General features: G+C 45.6%; 1 protein-coding gene across 3 annotated transcripts in view; it reads left to right on the top strand.

Annotated features, from left to right (window-relative positions):
* Positions 1-7701: 7701 nt before the first annotated feature.
* The window catches only part of POPDC3 (popeye domain containing 3), a 40233-nt gene continuing 31557 nt past the window's right edge, over positions 7702-16377 (top strand). For all 3 annotated transcript variants that reach the window (XR_008465620.1, XM_054196363.1, XM_054196364.1), the window contains exon 1: positions 7702-7912. The gene's annotated coding sequence lies outside the window, so the exon portion shown is untranslated. The remainder of the gene's footprint in view (positions 7913-16377) is intronic.

Consider the following 16377-nt stretch of genomic DNA (forward strand, 5'->3'; position numbering starts at 1 on the left):
GCATAGCCTGCCTCATCCCAGGCTGTGGGACCTCACTGCTGAAGGTGGCAAAGTCAAGGCAAGAGCTGGCACGTGGGGTTTTGCCCCATGTGAGGATTTTTATCAGTAGGAACCGACCCCAAATCGTTCCTTGTCCACAGCTACACCTAAACTCCCTTGAACTCAAGGAGGCTCTCCTTTTCCCTAATGGATTTGGAGGGGACACTGACTAAACTCAGTGAGCTGCATGTGCGAAAACAACGGCAGGTTTAAACAAAGAAAGAGGCATATTAATAGGTGAAGGAAGGAAATTGTATTCTCTTTACTGTGGTGGTGGGTTTTTTTAATGTCATTTTTCCCACATGTAAATCTTGCACTTTTAGAAGAAAAAGAGCACTATCAAATGTAGCCAGCTGTTGTTCAAGTGCTCTGCCTTTTCTTTGTCATCCAAAACATTTACAAAATATTTACATCTTAAAAACCTTTACTTTCTCTTCTGTAAGTTACTGGTGTTGTTCTGCTGCAGCCTACTTACAAGATAACTATTTCTTTTTACTAAACTTTCACTCCAATCAAATATTTTTAATACAGAGAGTACATAAAGGATGGATCCGTTATGTCTGGATGTTCTTCATAATGGATTAATTTTATTTTGGTCTTTCCTTTAACTTTCATCGATTCTAGCTGAACCATACACCCTGAAGGCATTGCATCTGACACCCAGGTGTGGCACATTCCTATTTACTTCTGCCCCTCCCCATTTCCCGTCACTGTAAATTGGTCGCTTCACATCATGCAAGACAAACCATACTAAACTAATTCTCCAGTGCTTCTTTCTTTCCGTGTAAATGCACATGTTGACTTACTAGATTAAAGTAATCTGCTTACTGACACTGAAGTAGTTGAGTATACAAACCAACATCATTAATTATCTTCACTGACATGAAGCCCATCGGTGCCAAGGACAGGTGGCAATCAACATTTTCCATGTGTCTTGTGCTAGGAAGCCAAAAAGGAATACCTAAGCTCAGGATTTACTTATTTAAATTCAGTACGAAAGCATTTTTCTCTGCCCGTGACCACTTCCATTAAATCAATCCTAATCTTTCAACAATGATGTGAATGCCATTATGCAAATAAGCAACTGCTTTTCAGACTTGCAGAAATGATGACACCTATACAAAGACTTCTGAGGCTCTTTAACTGTGGCAGTCGCTGAACTTCATAAATACTGATTTGTAAGTATGGCATTCAGTGATAATGATTTTTTTTTTTCAGTGAGGTTGGCCACTTTTAGAGCTGTATCTCGAAGCTGAGAACTAATGAAATGTTTAATATTCTGGAATAATTCACCTCCGTGCATCAGAATGTTGTAAAAAGGCTCCCATCTGATGACGCCTGTAGCTGGCACGGCACGCTCTGCATTTATCACAGTGCTCCAGATAATATTAGTATTTAATGACTGTGCACTGATAAGCTGAAACTGGATGAATAGACTGTCTTCCATCTCATTCTGCTTAAGGTGACATGAACTTTCATTTATGCCACAGCCACTTGCAGCTGTTCAGATACACTCTAAAAACGCTGAAAGGAATACTCTATCAATTCACAACTGAATGAATGACCATAAGAATGAGTCTGTTGTCTTACTGTCTTTGGACTGCTTTAATAAAAGCATTTGTATTCCATGAAGGAGGCAAGAATATAATTAATCATTGACACAACTGAATAGGCACATTGTCTAAGTGATTCATTAGGAAGCAATTTCAAGAATATTTATTTTGATGATATACGTTTTATAATTCATTAGCAACATAATAAAGTGAACACTCAAAAGAATCCATTTCCTATTTTTATACCTTTGATTTAAATATAACTGCATCCTCGCTATCTGTGACTCTCTTTGCAAAGATTTGTGTCTGAAGCAAAACACAAGAACAGAGATCAGGATGGATACAGCTAGTAATGCTGGGAACCTGTATTTACAGGGCTGAAGTCCTTTTTGTATTGATAACCACAATTCAAAACAGAAATACGATATACACGGTGAAATTCGGCCCCACAATTTAGTATTACTGATAACAACCTCAGCCGATAAGTAAACTAAACGAGTGCAACTACGTGCAAGAATAGGTATTTGCAATGATTTTTTCCATACTCCAGGGTGCAGAATATGAGCAGGAGGTGGGAAAGAGCAATGCAGAACTCCTCACGCTGCCACGCCACTCTTCTGTACCTACAGGGAGCTAGGGCTATACTACAGCGGCTTGGTATGCTACAAGATTTTTCTCTCTTTGAATGCTTCAAAATAAAAAGTTTGGTTTGAAAAGGAGGCTTTTTTTGACACATACTTGAGCTGTATTTCTTAAACTCCACAAGCCTTTATGGCAAGTCTACCCACTAGGGCTCTTGGTTCTCTTCACTGCTAGGGCTCGATGACATCCGTTACCCATAGTTTCCACCTGCAATTAATCTAACACCTAGTTAGTAGATGCACCTTCCTAACACCGAGAATGAGAGCTACAGTGGATGAAAGAAGAGTTAAAGAGTATCGTGTGTGGGTCAACTGGAATTGGTGCAACTCTGAGTTAGTTCAAACTTGTTTTTAACAAGAAGATGGGCTCCCCCAGCCAAACAGACCTCCTGCACCGGCTGGCACATCTGGTCATCTGGATCTTTCTAAGCAAAGATAATAATTTATTTAAAGGATCTTTATCTATTCTTAATGACAATGCTTGTGAAAATAGCTTGATTGGTAAGGACTGAGATAGAAGGCTTCTGGGAAGAGATGAAGGGAAAGCTGGAAGAAAATGAAAAAGCAAAATGAGCAGTGGGAGTATAGACTTAAAAATAAGAAGTGTAAATCTAAAAGCTATTGAAAACATTATGTAACTACTAAGGTATTTGACACGAAAGCTTAGGCTGGGAATTACAGGTTTCCTTCGTTTTTCTAACAACACCTAGTAGGAGGCTGATGACAACTAAGAACTTCAGCGAGAGAGAGAGTATCAGATACCGATATCAGAAACCATCTCCATGCTTGAAGTCTTTAAACATTTGTGATGGAAAGCATCTGCTTTATTCGCCTGACTATAACACAACCTTTTCATTTTCACAGTTGATGTCTTCCGTCATTACACAATGCTTCGAAGAGCTTTTAGATTTACGCTCTGTGTTTTTAACTTTATATTCTCGCTCCTGAGCAGACACCTTACTTGAGGGATGGAGTGAACTACGGCTCCGCAGTGATGCAAACGTCAGCCCAGGGAAGCACCTCTTCTGACAGACCCACGATTCAGCTGCATCTGTGCATTTAGACCACCTTTTACCTAACAGTCTCGGGGCTAAAGCATCCATCTGAGCAGCTGGAGGTCTAGAACAATTCAAATCTACATCTCTTTTTTGCCATACCAGCATTTACCGTGATATATTTGCCAGCTTCTGAGCACTTGGAGGTACTCAGCATCCGTGGGGTGTATCTGAGAGAGATAGAGATGCCACGGGGCAGTGGTTTTGGCACACCGTCCAGCTTCAGTGCCAGTTTCCAGATTTGTTTCTGTACTTGGCATTAAACTGTATTTACCTCCTAAGTGGAAACAGTCTTGAGAAGATGCAGGTCTTTCCTCGCTCACACTGAGTGCCCTAAGCACTGGGCTTTCAACCCACATGGTTTTTGCACCCTTCTTCTTGGCCCGTAGAAATCTTGGACCCTTCTCTGGTTCCTACATTTGACAACAGCTGCACTTTCTGCAGGGCTCAAACCTTCAAGGAGGGGAGAAGCAGGCTCTGAGCCTGCCCTTGGCTCTGCCGCGGCCCCGCAGAGTGACTGAGCTTAGCAAGGGCTGTGGCAAGTGCCCTGACCACAGCGACTCTGGCCAGGTGTAGAAACCACAGAGTGGGTCCCTCTACAAATCTAAAGCCAGGAAAGCACTCACCGAGTGAATTTAACATCTCCAGCAGCAGCAGCCACAGACTGGGATTCGCATATTTTTGTTACAGCTAAATCCTACATAGGGTACCTCCTCCACCTCTTCTGGATGCTGGTGTCTGAAATGAGCTCAGGTTGGGAAGAACCAGTTTCCAGAAGGAGAAGTCTCCTTCTCTGTGGCCAGGCTGCTTCAGGGTGTGAAGAGACTTGGTCGGGGAACTAGATCCCCCACACCCTCCTCATGGAAACCTGAGTGGACAAACCGCTAGGGCTCTCCACCTTAACTGCAGCTGAGGACACTCAATCCCGAGCCTATTATCTGAATGCCTTTAAAAAGGAAAAGATAAAAACTTAAACGGACTATTTAGCATTTTATTTGACTGATGCATTAAAAAAAGCCTTTTGCCTAAATTAAAACTATTTTATCTGTACCTGACAGGGAATGCTGTTAATTGAATGACATTGTAAAAAAGGTTTCCAATTTGAATTTTGCTCAGTTCTGCAGGCTGCGTGTGATCTGAACTACGGGATTATATTGTGTTGTGACATGACTTCGTTGATGTCTCACTTGTAAGAGTTAGCAATAAAAACTAGTTTACTCCACTAATGCAATTTGGATTCTTCTTACTTCAGTTGTACCCACAAATAAAGGGAGAAGGCGTTACTGCAGGAGAATTCAGCTATACAAAAGTCTGCTAAAACCTTTTCAAAGTACATAAAAAGTTTAATGCTCATTCCAAAATGCCTAAGAGGTCCTACACAAGAGCCCTCTTGCAACTACCTGGGAAGTACAACATTACATCCATAGAGGAAAAGCCCATTGCTTCTTAAAGAGATAACTCATCATATCACCTGCCACCATATTCCCCTGCTTCATAACTTATTTTTATTGACCAAGGACAATGCAGGGAAAGAAAAAATGCAGTAGAGATTTATTAAACATTAAAAGAGTCTAAGAAAACATAAAAAATCTCCCCCTTAAACACAGTTATTGATAACTTTTCCTCCTAGAGTACAGCATGATGTACCACTACTTTACTCCAGAGATAATGGAGAAGGCAACCATCTGATGTTATAAGTCTCTCCTTAAGCGGTTACCGAGGAAACAGACGGGGCTCTTTCCTACAGTGTGAAACCATACACTGAGCTTTTTTTTTTACTCCTCTGTTTGGGGGAAGCCACCAGCACACCCAAGGGAAGGTCTGGTGCCAGCAATCCGGGGTCACTTTTTGGTGCCCGCTCGGGTAACCCTGCCTTGACTGCAGCGGCGTCAAGAAGCTGACACAAGGCAATCTGCATGTTTTATGGAGCTGTCAGACTTCTTGGAGGATGGATCGTGCCCAGAGATGGGTGCATCTAAGGTAGTCCCATAAATCTAATAGCGGGTATGAGAAGAGAGCTGTTTACAACCAGCCAGAAACTCACACCGCCCGGTTTCACGGCTGAACAGTGGGACTGGCCCAAAGACGCCAGTTCAGGTGATCAGGTTCCTGTCCAGCCCAACTGGAACTAATCTTGCACTTTCTGCTGCCCCTTCCTAGCTGGCCCTTGCTGTCCTTGGCCAGGTGCCTTCCCACCCTTCACACGGAGCGTTTGCCACAGCTGAGCCTCTCCCCCGACCCAGGGACACAAGGTCTCCTACAGCTTTTCAGGTCTGGTATTGGATTTCTGAGTGTCGCCACAGGCTCTCTTGCAAGCCTGCCTTTAAGGGTGACCTTTATATCCTGCCATACTGCTGCAAAGAATAATATTGTTTATAATTTGGTTTTACATTTATTACATTATTTGACCTTTTAAAAACGATCATTTGATATAAATACCACAAGTAGTTTTATATATATCAAAGAGCAGTCCAATCGCTCCAGCAGCTGGTTCAAAGCACGCTGGGCAGTGCTGGACTCTCCGCAGCATGTGGTGTCTCAGGCATTTTATTGCTGCCTCCTTTGGAACTCTCATTCAGGCCCAATTTTCAAGCCCAATGAGAAGGCCATTTGTAGTCTCAGTCTTCCAGTGCTAGAGAATATTTGATGTGAAGTTGATTGAATTAAATAAAAATTATTATGATAGAACCGTTCCTTGGTGATCTATAGATCTGCAGAGAATTAGGATGACTGTTGTTTCCAACTAAGTACAACTCAGAAAGTATCTTAGAGATATGCCACCAAAATATACTGATCTTCTTGCTTCTTTTACGATGATTAGGAGGAACATGTTTTAATTGATATAATAGTGGTTTATTAGAATAATGTAATCTTAGTAGATATGTAGATCAAATAAAAAGTTTCAGCAATCCTTTTATTATATATTTCCTCATCCCTTTGCTATCATCCCAATGAAGAGGAAATATAATGGGTAAATTTATGCCTAATGCAACTGGGGATGAATCCGAGTAAGTGGTTGAGTGCTTTCAACTCCACCCCAGTGTGAACAACAACAACAACAACAACAAAAATCAGCACTGCCTCAAATTTGCCAGTACAGAAATCACTCAAATGACACTGCTAAAATTAAACGAGTTGTAAAATATCATATGCAAAGCATATCTGAAAGGCATTTGGAGCAACACTGCAAACACCTTTAAATGTTTAATTAACTACAAGAACCTTAATACATACTTGATTAGATTTATAAAAAGATTTTTCTCTCTCAAAAATAATAAATATAAAAATAAGTATACCGCAATCAGATAATGAAGTTTTGAATATGTGTAACTCAAGACAGCTTTGGCTTAAACTGTTCTGGCTGGCTGTTTTCTGAAGTTTTAGGGGAATCGATTATTCCGAAAGTTCATGCATCTTCTTCCCTGGTAAATATGGAGCTAAAAATCTTTAATAAAAAAGAAATCACATGGGAAAGCACATTCACAAATGTGTTAAGAAGTGTCCTAATCCCTCTGTCTAGAGCATGACAGGTTGCTCTGTCCTTTTTACTTCTGGGGAAGTTCACGTCCGTCGCATTGCCCTGCTCTACAGTGAGCATCTCAGCCTACCATGGGACCCCAGAGCCGGCCACCGGCACACACAAGAGGATCTCCAGCATTACTGTTTAAAAGATATTATTGCTCATGCTCCAGCTATTGAGAAGCAGCTTCTGTAGTAACAGGAGCTGTACATTTAATATGCTGTGGGGTTATTTTTATATATTAATAACTTGTAAGTCTGCCTCTTTCAATCAATCCTCTCTCCCTGAGACACAAAGCGATCACCAGAACAAATGCACGGCAAGGATGGGGAAGGGCTTGTATATGGACACTACCCATGTTCTTGGTGAGGCGTATGTTTGTTCTGAAACGAAATAACTGAAGATCGTGGATAAACAGGTGCACTAGCCACGTAGCGAAGGCAAGCCTGAAAGCATGTGCCTTCCTTCCGAAGAAACACGCTGCTGGGGTGTGTGGGTGAAAGAGCAGAAACTCGTATTCTTATTTATTCCAAACCAATAGTTCCAGACAATTTACCCCGAGGCAGCAGTGCCGAAGGAGACGCCTTTCCCCGCGTGTGCCAAAAGCCGCGGGTTTTGCCCGCAAGCCCCAGCCGAGCGCCGGGGCTGCAGCCGCCACGGGCGCCAGGGCGCGCAAGTTGCGCGACTGACACCGCCGCGGGCTCTGCGCTTCCCGCGAGTTCTCCGCGGCCACCGCCTCCTGCCCCGGCCCGCGCCCACCGCAGGGGAGCAGCGGGACGGCCGGCGCCTCCCGCCGCCGCGACCGCCCCCGCGCCGGGCCAGCGCGGCTCGGCTTCGGCTCGCCCGGGGTGGCCCCACCGCCCGCAGCCCCCCGGGGCGGGCGGGAGGCGCCTGCGCGCTGCGGCCGCTCCGTGCCGGCCCCGCAGCTGGCGCCGCCCGCAGCCTCCCGCCGGCTTCTGCCTATTTTAGTCACGGCGGCGGTGGAGGGGGGGGACGCGGTGCCGGCCGGAGGCGAGGTGCGGCAGCCTGAGCCCGTCCCCGTCCCGTCCGGGCGCGGCGGCGTCCCCCGAGCGGCCGGGAAACTTTTCCGGGGTCGCGGAGCAGGTAAGGGGCGCGGGCAGGGCGGGGGCCGGGCCGAGGCGGGGCGGGCTGGAGCCCCGGTGGGCCGGAGCCCCGGCGCTGCCCCCGCCCGCCCCCCGCCGGCGCTGGCCAGTCAGGCGGCGGACGGAGCGTCGCCCCGCTCTTGCCGGGGGCCGGGGGTGGGCGAGGGGGAGCCGGGGACGCCTGTCGCCCCGCCGCTATGCGGGGACACCCGGGGACTACGCTGCGGGGACCGTCCCCGAGGGCTCGGCGGGGCCCTGGGCGGTGCGGGGCGGGGGGTGACGCCGGGGGAGGGTCGGGGCGCTCCTCGGCAGCAACGCCCCGGCGGTGCGGTGCGGCGAGCGGAGCGCCCGAGTATCAGCCTCGGGTAGAAGTTGTAGAGCTCTGCCGTGTCCCCTCCGTAACGGAGCCCGCTCTTGTAAAGGAGAGGCTGCGCCTTCGCAAAGGAGCCGGCCCTGATCCTCCCCTCCCGAGGGGTCTGCCCGAAGCGAGACTCTTCCGTGATGGGTCTCGGGTTTTGGGTTTATTTCTAAGGGAAAACGTGGTTTCTGGTGGCTCCGCGGGTGCAGCCGCAGCCCGCTCACCGGGGCTGACTCGAGAAGTCCCTCGGCTTTCACAAAACCAACCCCAAAAGGGGTCCGGGGATTTCTGCCACTGATTGGGGGTTTGCTTCGTAGGCTGCCGCTATTTGATTCTTCTCTCTCCCCATCAACAAATGGTAAGAGCAGATGAACCCTGAAATTAAGATCTGGTTTTGCATTCGCAATTGTTTCTTTCCAAAGATGCAACGAACGATGCAAAACACTTATTTTCCCCCAAGCTATAGTATTTTTTTCCAAACATGTTTTTCCAGACTATAATATTTTACCACATTTTCTTCAGCTGTTCTGTAGATCTTTGTGTGCGTTTAGGCTGTCAGTCACTTCACGGGCAAACATTTTCTATAGCTGATCTCTTGTAATATTGAATCACAGACCCCTGGTAGTGTTATAAAGATGTCATTGATGAAATCCGGCTTCCAGAACTGAGGCTTCTTGACACTCTGTTGGTTAATGGGAATATGATTGTATACGTGCAAGTAAAAATGTCTTCACTGACCACAGCAAAACCAGAAACGGTTTCCACATCTGCAGAACTGCTGCTGTTCAGGCTTTCCGCAAAGTTATGCGTGGTGCCAAATAGTAAAGCAGCTTAAAATGTCAAGTTTTTAAGAAATGCCTTGCCTGCAAAATAGTAAGTTCTCTGCAAGTCCTGTAGTGAGGAGAAGAGATACTGAAACAGAAGGAAATTTAATACAGGTAATTGTGAAGGCAAAGTTTGTGCCAGGGAAACCTTTTATGATGAAAGTTGAGAGCAGAAAGTTTATTAAGGATTCAAGAAAAGAGTTGTTAGCTGAAGCTACATTTGATCTTTTATTAAGCGTGCAGGCTCTTCAGAGATGAGATTTATTTTATCATTTTAGTGCCTTGCAAAAAAAAAAAAAAAGCCCTGATCGGTGTCTCCAGGGATGATACAGTACCTGTAATTGGACATGCTGCTGCTGCCCAAAACAAAACTCAGACATTGTACGGTGAACAAAGCCTCCGTTTGGGATTATATCACGTGATGAAATTAAGAGTGTTCTGGCTCTCATAAATAGAAAACTAATGAAAGTGATGCTAAACCACTGTCATGTCCATCTTCTGCCTGGCTCTGCTTTGTATTTAAGCTGAGTGACACCCGTTCCAATAAAGCAGAGATTATAACTGTACTTCTAACCCCAAACCCTCCAGTAAAGGTAGATCATTTCAGCAGCTCCCTTAGGGCACCCTTGTTACCTTTTACTGTGTTTCGCTCTGGGTTAGAGCTCATGGGGTACATGACTGTGGTGTTCCGCGCCTCAGCGTGCTGTTTCTCTGCCGGAACACATGGCTGATGACGCTGCTCCTCTCTAATCCAGTTGATCAGTGTGATGCACCGAGCCGCTGTGTTTATTTCTTTTTTGAGAAACGAAGTTCATGTCAGGTGGTTGGTTTCATGGGAATACGTTCCCGTCCAAAGGCACTACTACTCCTTACAAACTCATTTAAGCCGAATTCTGCAGAGTTCAGCTGAAGTTCATTAACACAGTTTTAAAGCACTTGTGAAATAAGCATTGTAGCTGCTTTCTCTATTGTTCATTTAAAAGCTGAACTGTAGAAAACCTTGAACTTGTGCTTCACTTGCAGTTTTTATTATAAAACACAACAAACCAGACACCCTGAATTATTACTTGGCCAATGCTGTTCAATATACAAGAGCCTTGCTCAAATTTACCCGAGTGCTAGCAATCCATAGTTAGTTTAAAAAACATCTGACTATCCTTCCATATTCATATTTCCTAGGATTAAGAGATCTTGAAAAAAGGAGGGAGGGGATTATTCTTCTTAGTTTGGCAGGAATACCATGTGTACTTACAGTTCATCAGTTCTCATTCAAATTGGAAGAAAATCTGTAATTTTTTTCCCTTACCAAATACTGTCTAGATGATAAAATAGATAGCATCTTCAATATTGGCTTTGCAACCACAGAAGATTGCATTGTATATTTTACAGTGACAAATGAGCAATCGTTCAAGTACTGTAAGCTGTGTATAGTAAGCTGGTCTTTAAATATTTAAAGACTAAATAATAGCAGCTTCACTGCGTGCCGTGCTTCTAATGAGCCTTAAACTTCTGTATTGCTGTGGGTTTTCTTTCTCTCTTGATGCCCTCCCCTTCTGCCCAGCTTTTTTCCACTTCTTAAGAAGATTAGTAGGGATTTGGGCAAATTGTAAGTAGAGTCAGGCCTTCCCAGCTGCAGCCAAACAAGCTCAGTGAATTGAAAGTCCCGTGAAAAAGCTCCGGTTAAGGCACTCAGCTTTGGAGAAGCCAGCTCTGTGTATGCTGTAGAAGGGAGACAACCAGTCACCAACCCTGTGCTGCCGGTGGGTCATTTGCGTGGACCGTTGACTTCAGTGTAGAGGTGGCATCGGGCTGTCTGCAGGGTTAGGCAGCAGCTGACTGAAGGGGGTTCTTGGCTGAGCAACCTTGAACCTGGGAGCCTAAATTCTGCCAGACCAGAGCAAGGTTTTGGCCCTGAAAAGTGCCTCGTGGCTGGTGGTTGTTTCCCAGAGCTGCCCTGAAGGCAGCGAAGCACCTCTCATGCTTGGACGTGCCCCAGCTGCTTGTTTTGTAGCTCTGAGCATTCCCAGAAGGATCTCCCTCCAAGAAGGTATCACTTCACAGGGATGCTCCGGGGGCAGGGGTCCAATTCAGGAGTTGCAGCCTGTGAAGCCCAGGGGCTACTGGAAGGACTGGGATGGGTGCGGTTTGACTGTTCTTCCTGGGGCCTGAGATGCATTCCCTTCCAAGGGGCAGCCTGTGCTGGGAGCACTGGTCCAGGGGGTGAGACGTGGTGATGAGACGTCTGTGAGACACAGGATGCCTTCCTCGGCCCAAGGGAGCACAAATCCCTCTTCCCTCCTCCCACGAGGGTGCCCCAAGTGATTCATTTTTGGCTCTGGGGGGGGGACGCTTGCTGCCCTTCTTGTTGCAGCAGTGATGTTGCACAGGAAGGAGGCTGAGGCAGGGAGCACCGCGCCGCCATCGCTCTCCCTTCCGCCATGGGGACGCTTGCCTGGGGAGTGGGATCCCGTGGCTCAGCTGCCAGGGTTGCATGTGTGTTTCACGTTAAAGCGTTCGTTGTTAAAACATCCCTTTCTTTGAAAAACATTGCCAGGAAGGGATTCTGGCTCCACATGGATGAAGGCTTCTGCTGGAAGGTCTACATGAGGAGTAATTTCAGAGACATACCTGTCTTCAGGGTTTTCTGTTGTCTAAAGTAGCTAAGTCTAGGTATCTAAGATGGCTTTTTAGATTTCATTGGGAAGACCAGCTATGTAACTTTCTAGGTATATAAAACTTGTTTGTGTTAAGTAACTTAAGACAAAAGTCCAGAAGACATCATTGTGATCATCCAATCTGACTTCCTGGAGAATAAAAAATAGAATCTAAGTAAATCAATTCATTTTTTAATAATAGCATATCCAGATTTATTTTGGGTACCAGACAGCATCCTAACTTCCTTAATTCCCAGCAAAGGAAATCTTTAAAGCCAACCCATTAATTAATTACCTTTACTGCATATGTTTGTGTATCTTTGTAATCTGAATATATCTAGTTTTATAGTGGCTGATTATCTTGGTACTTTTGTCTTTTGGATTGGGTAGTCCTTTTCTTCTTCATCCTCCTTCCATTTTTACTTCCTGAAGAGATATTGTGGACTGTGACGAAGATGATGTAGCCTTCTCTATATTGCGCAGGCTGCATTTTCTTGGGAAAACAGTGTTATCCAGTATTATAATCACTGCGTTGTCTAGGATATATTCTCAATGAGTTTAAGGTAAGGTAGGATACGAGTTTGTTTTGTTAGTTACTGTCCTAATTGCTGTATGTATGCTGTGAGCCTGGAGTGGGTTCAAGGACAGTTTATCACCGAAAATAGCTTGTTTGTCTCACCCCTACGTGCCTGGAGGCGCGTGGCCGCACCTGTCTGTAGGTGCATCGCTCCTCCGTGTGCCGAGTTAGACGCTGCCTTGCAATTAAGAGTTGGGCTGTCTCGGTCCCTTTGGGTATCTAGCTCCAAGTGAACAGCTGCAGAAGGAAAATAGCCTGGGGAGAGTGTGCTACGCACACACAACCCCTGAGAGCAACAGATGTCAGCAGGGGGGCAGAGAGGATTTTGGAGACATTGGGGCAATGGAGGGAAGGGGTACGTTAATCGATGTATGCAGTTGCATTGCATGTCAGAGGGAATAGTTGCTGAAATCACAGAATGGTAGGGGTTGGAAGGGATCTCTGGAGATCATCTAGTCCAACCCCCCTGCCAGAGCAGGGTCACCTTAGAGCAGGTTGCACAGGAACGCGTCCAGGCGGGTTTGGAATGTCTCCAGAGTTGGAGACTCCACCACCTCTCTGGGCAGCCTGTTCCAGTGCTCTGCCACCCTCAGGGTAAAGAAGTTCCTCCTCATGTTGAGGTGGAACTTCCTATGTTCAAGTTTGTGCCCATTGCCCCTTGTCCTGTCCCTGGGCACCACTGAAAAGAGCCTGGCACCCACCCTTTAAGTATTTGTAAGTGTTGATAAGGTCCCTCCTCAGCCGTCTTTTTTCCAGACTGAAGAGACCCAAATCCCTCAGTCTTTCCTCATGAGAGGTGCTCCAGTCCCCTAATCATCTTGGTAGTCCTAATTCAGGGGTAGCTTCTTTCTGTATGTCTAAATGATGGCCAGACAAGACGTCACCTGCCAGCCCAGGCAGGGTGCTAAGAGCTCACCCCTCTGGAATTGGGGGGGCATCGGGGGACCCTCAGCTGGAGGGATCGCTTGGATCCCAGCGCAGTTGCTGGAGCAGCTCCGCTGCCTGCCAAGCCAGGCTGTGGCCACTAGCTCATGTACAAACATCCGCACCGTAGATGGCTAAAACCAGTGAGACAAATCCCTGCTAAATCCAGCACAGTCTCATTTTGTACATGAAAACATATATGCTGTAAAGGGAAAGCTTCCCTTTTGCTTCCAAACCTGTAGCAAACACTGTAGTTTTCCAGGCTGGTTACATGATCAGCATGTATACGGCTCTACAGCCCATCAACCTGTACGGGGTGAATGTGCTGAGGGCTTTCCGGCTGAATACTTGGAATAAGACGACTAAAGAATGGAGTTTTCAAACTCCGAATAGCTTTACTTTTGACTTAATAAAGAAGCCCAAGTAGAGAACTGCTGGTGGCCTCAGGGCTTTTAGGGTGGGTTGGTTTTTTTTTGTTTGTTTGTTTTCAGAAATTAATTGTGATCCAGACGCAGTAACTAACACTCAAAGTTGAATCTGAGTCATCAATGACAAAAATGAGGGGGGTGGTGGTGGGGAAAGTACCCAGTTCTCAAGAAAATAAAAAAAAAAATATGTAATTGGTAATTCTTTATGGGAATATTCTGGTGTACGGAAAAAGTGCCCATTTGAGTAGGGAGAATTACACTATGTGCATTTAAATTACAACATAGATTCATTCTGGTTTGACTGTTTTACTATACTGCTTATACGAAGCTTTAAGCTGCTGGCAGGTATTTATTTTGGAGAGTATAAGTGAAATGCTCCATTTACTCCTTTGAAGCTCCAGCAAACTTGTTGATTTTAACCCTTTCTGATGACAGCTTGGTCCTTTCAGCAACGCGGACGTTTGTTTTAAAGTCCGTGCTGCTGTACATAGCCCAGACTAGAGATGTGAGCAGACTTTTCCCAGCGCTTGATCTGCTCCTGCTGGAGAGGGCAGGATGTGTGGTGGGGCAAAACACTCGGTAATTCAGCCTGTGTTGGCAGGGCATGTCTCCTTCCTGAGCTGGGAGGAGACCTCTTCCACGCACCTCTGGCTCCAGCAGCGTGCAGGTGTCAATGTGGTGTTATTCTGAATAGGGTAGTCACATAGCAGAGACTGTTCTTGTGCATGGTCCTCCTTCTTCTTAGGCAGGGGACAGAGTGGAAAGTATTCAACATTTACTTGAGGAAGATACAGTTCTTCAGGTTTATAATCCAAGGTATCTGCTTTACATGCAGTTTCCTGCTGAAGCTTGCCTGATCGCCACCATCAAATGAACCTGTAGCGATAACTGTTCACCACAGCGTAAGCAGGACATCAAACAAGGCCATGTCAGTGGGCACATTCCCCATCCTGATAGCTAAGAACGCCAAAGCATCTCAGGGAAAGGACGGTGTCACCTCCAGGTGCTTACAAACTTGGTAATGCTGTGCTACTGAGGGCACTTTGTAGGCAGGTCCTCAGTGGAGGAGGACTCACAGTTGGTACCACAGCTGCTTGGCATTTTGGTTTTGGGGGGTTTTCTCCCCCCACCCCTTGCAGTAGGTGAATGGCTCAATTAGAGTGACTGTTTTGAAGCCCTCAAGAGTTTAAATTTTTGACTTGTAGGAATGTAGAGAAAAATGTGAAAAGCCTTATCTTGCACTAAATACCAAGCAAAATTAGAAATTTTACAATGCTTAGGCCCATACGTACTATCGTGTCTGCTCTATTTAATACTTCATAGAAAAACCTACCAACGATTTTTAGCCCCCAAATCTTAGAATAATTTCTTGATGAAGAAGAGGTGAATCCTCTCTTTCTGCCTGCAGTTCACGGGCAGCAAGCACGCCTGCTCTTCACCATACCCCTGAGAAAGCAGGTCCACGTAGTAGTAGCCTTCCTCAGCCTTTCCAGAGGGTTTGGTTTTGCCTGCACGCTTTCCGTCGCTCAGGAGAGTGTCATGTTGGTGAGGCTGTGTTCTGTGCTAGCATTGGTCTTTGCCTTTCCTCTTGCCTCGATGAAGGGAGGTCCTCTCCAGCCCGGGTGACGCTGTAGCATTGTGCAGATCTGCTGAAATATGTGGGAATTTTGCACACGGTGGTTTTGGAAGACAGGTCCCATTCCAAAAAATAAACAGTTACAAATACAGGACAGTTTTTTCCAGGGCTTTGATTTTGTGTATGATGACCCTCTGTCCATGTCTTGGTGTGCTGTTCTTTCCAAATTATTTTGACCCACCTTGTCATGAATAGATGTTTTATAGCAATGCTGTGAGCTGTGGGGCGGGCAGACTGTGAATGCTATAACCAAATTGGAAATTGAACATAAATTTTGTGAAATTATTGCAATGTCATGTCAAGTTATTGCAATGTGCAGCTTTACATGAGAAAAAGGTGTTGGTAATGGAAAGCCGATTACAGGATGGATCCACGGTGGTTTTGTTTGTGGCACGCATACGGCTTCCCATGTAACTTCTCAGTAGTGGTTCCATTCAAAACACTGAATTTTCTGTAGAAATTAGGGTCTTCATGAGAAATGCTCAGAGCAGAATGTTGGCAATGGAGTAGAAGCGTTAACAATAATCCAAAATCACTGTTATCAGTGATTCTATTTAAAAAACAAACAAACAGTCAAACAAAAACTTTGTGCCGATGATTTTTTTTTTTGACCATGCAGTGGAAATGCTGACGGGATTCGGAACACAAGATCTGGGAACTGCATGTTCCAGTTTTATTTTCTTTCAGTTCAGAAATCTTACCCCTTGATGACGGAAGTACTGCCTAAAATTCCTTGTGCTCTTACCATACCCAGGTAACTTCTTCGTAGCTGATGCAGTTCTCATCTCCCATTCTCCAAGGGCTGAATCCTGCATCCTGCAGGAATCCTGTACCAGGGAAGAGTATTTGGGTAAAGAGACAAGCAGCAAAGCTCATAGCTACAAAGTACCTCATTTTTGTACTGTCGCTTCTTCCGCTACAGTAGGACATTGAGCACTTTTAATTTGGAAAGGTTCCTTGCTCTTTACCTGTGAGTTTTATGGGTCAGTGACTTCCCTATCGCCACTGCCAGAGAGGGAGAGCTCTCCTCCTAATCTTTTCTTCTGAACTCTGCCGCTCAGTTGT

The sequence above is a fragment of the Rissa tridactyla genome, chromosome 3 (genome assembly GCF_028500815.1).
Source record: "Rissa tridactyla isolate bRisTri1 chromosome 3, bRisTri1.patW.cur.20221130, whole genome shotgun sequence".
Lineage (NCBI taxonomy): Eukaryota > Metazoa > Chordata > Aves > Charadriiformes > Laridae > Rissa > Rissa tridactyla.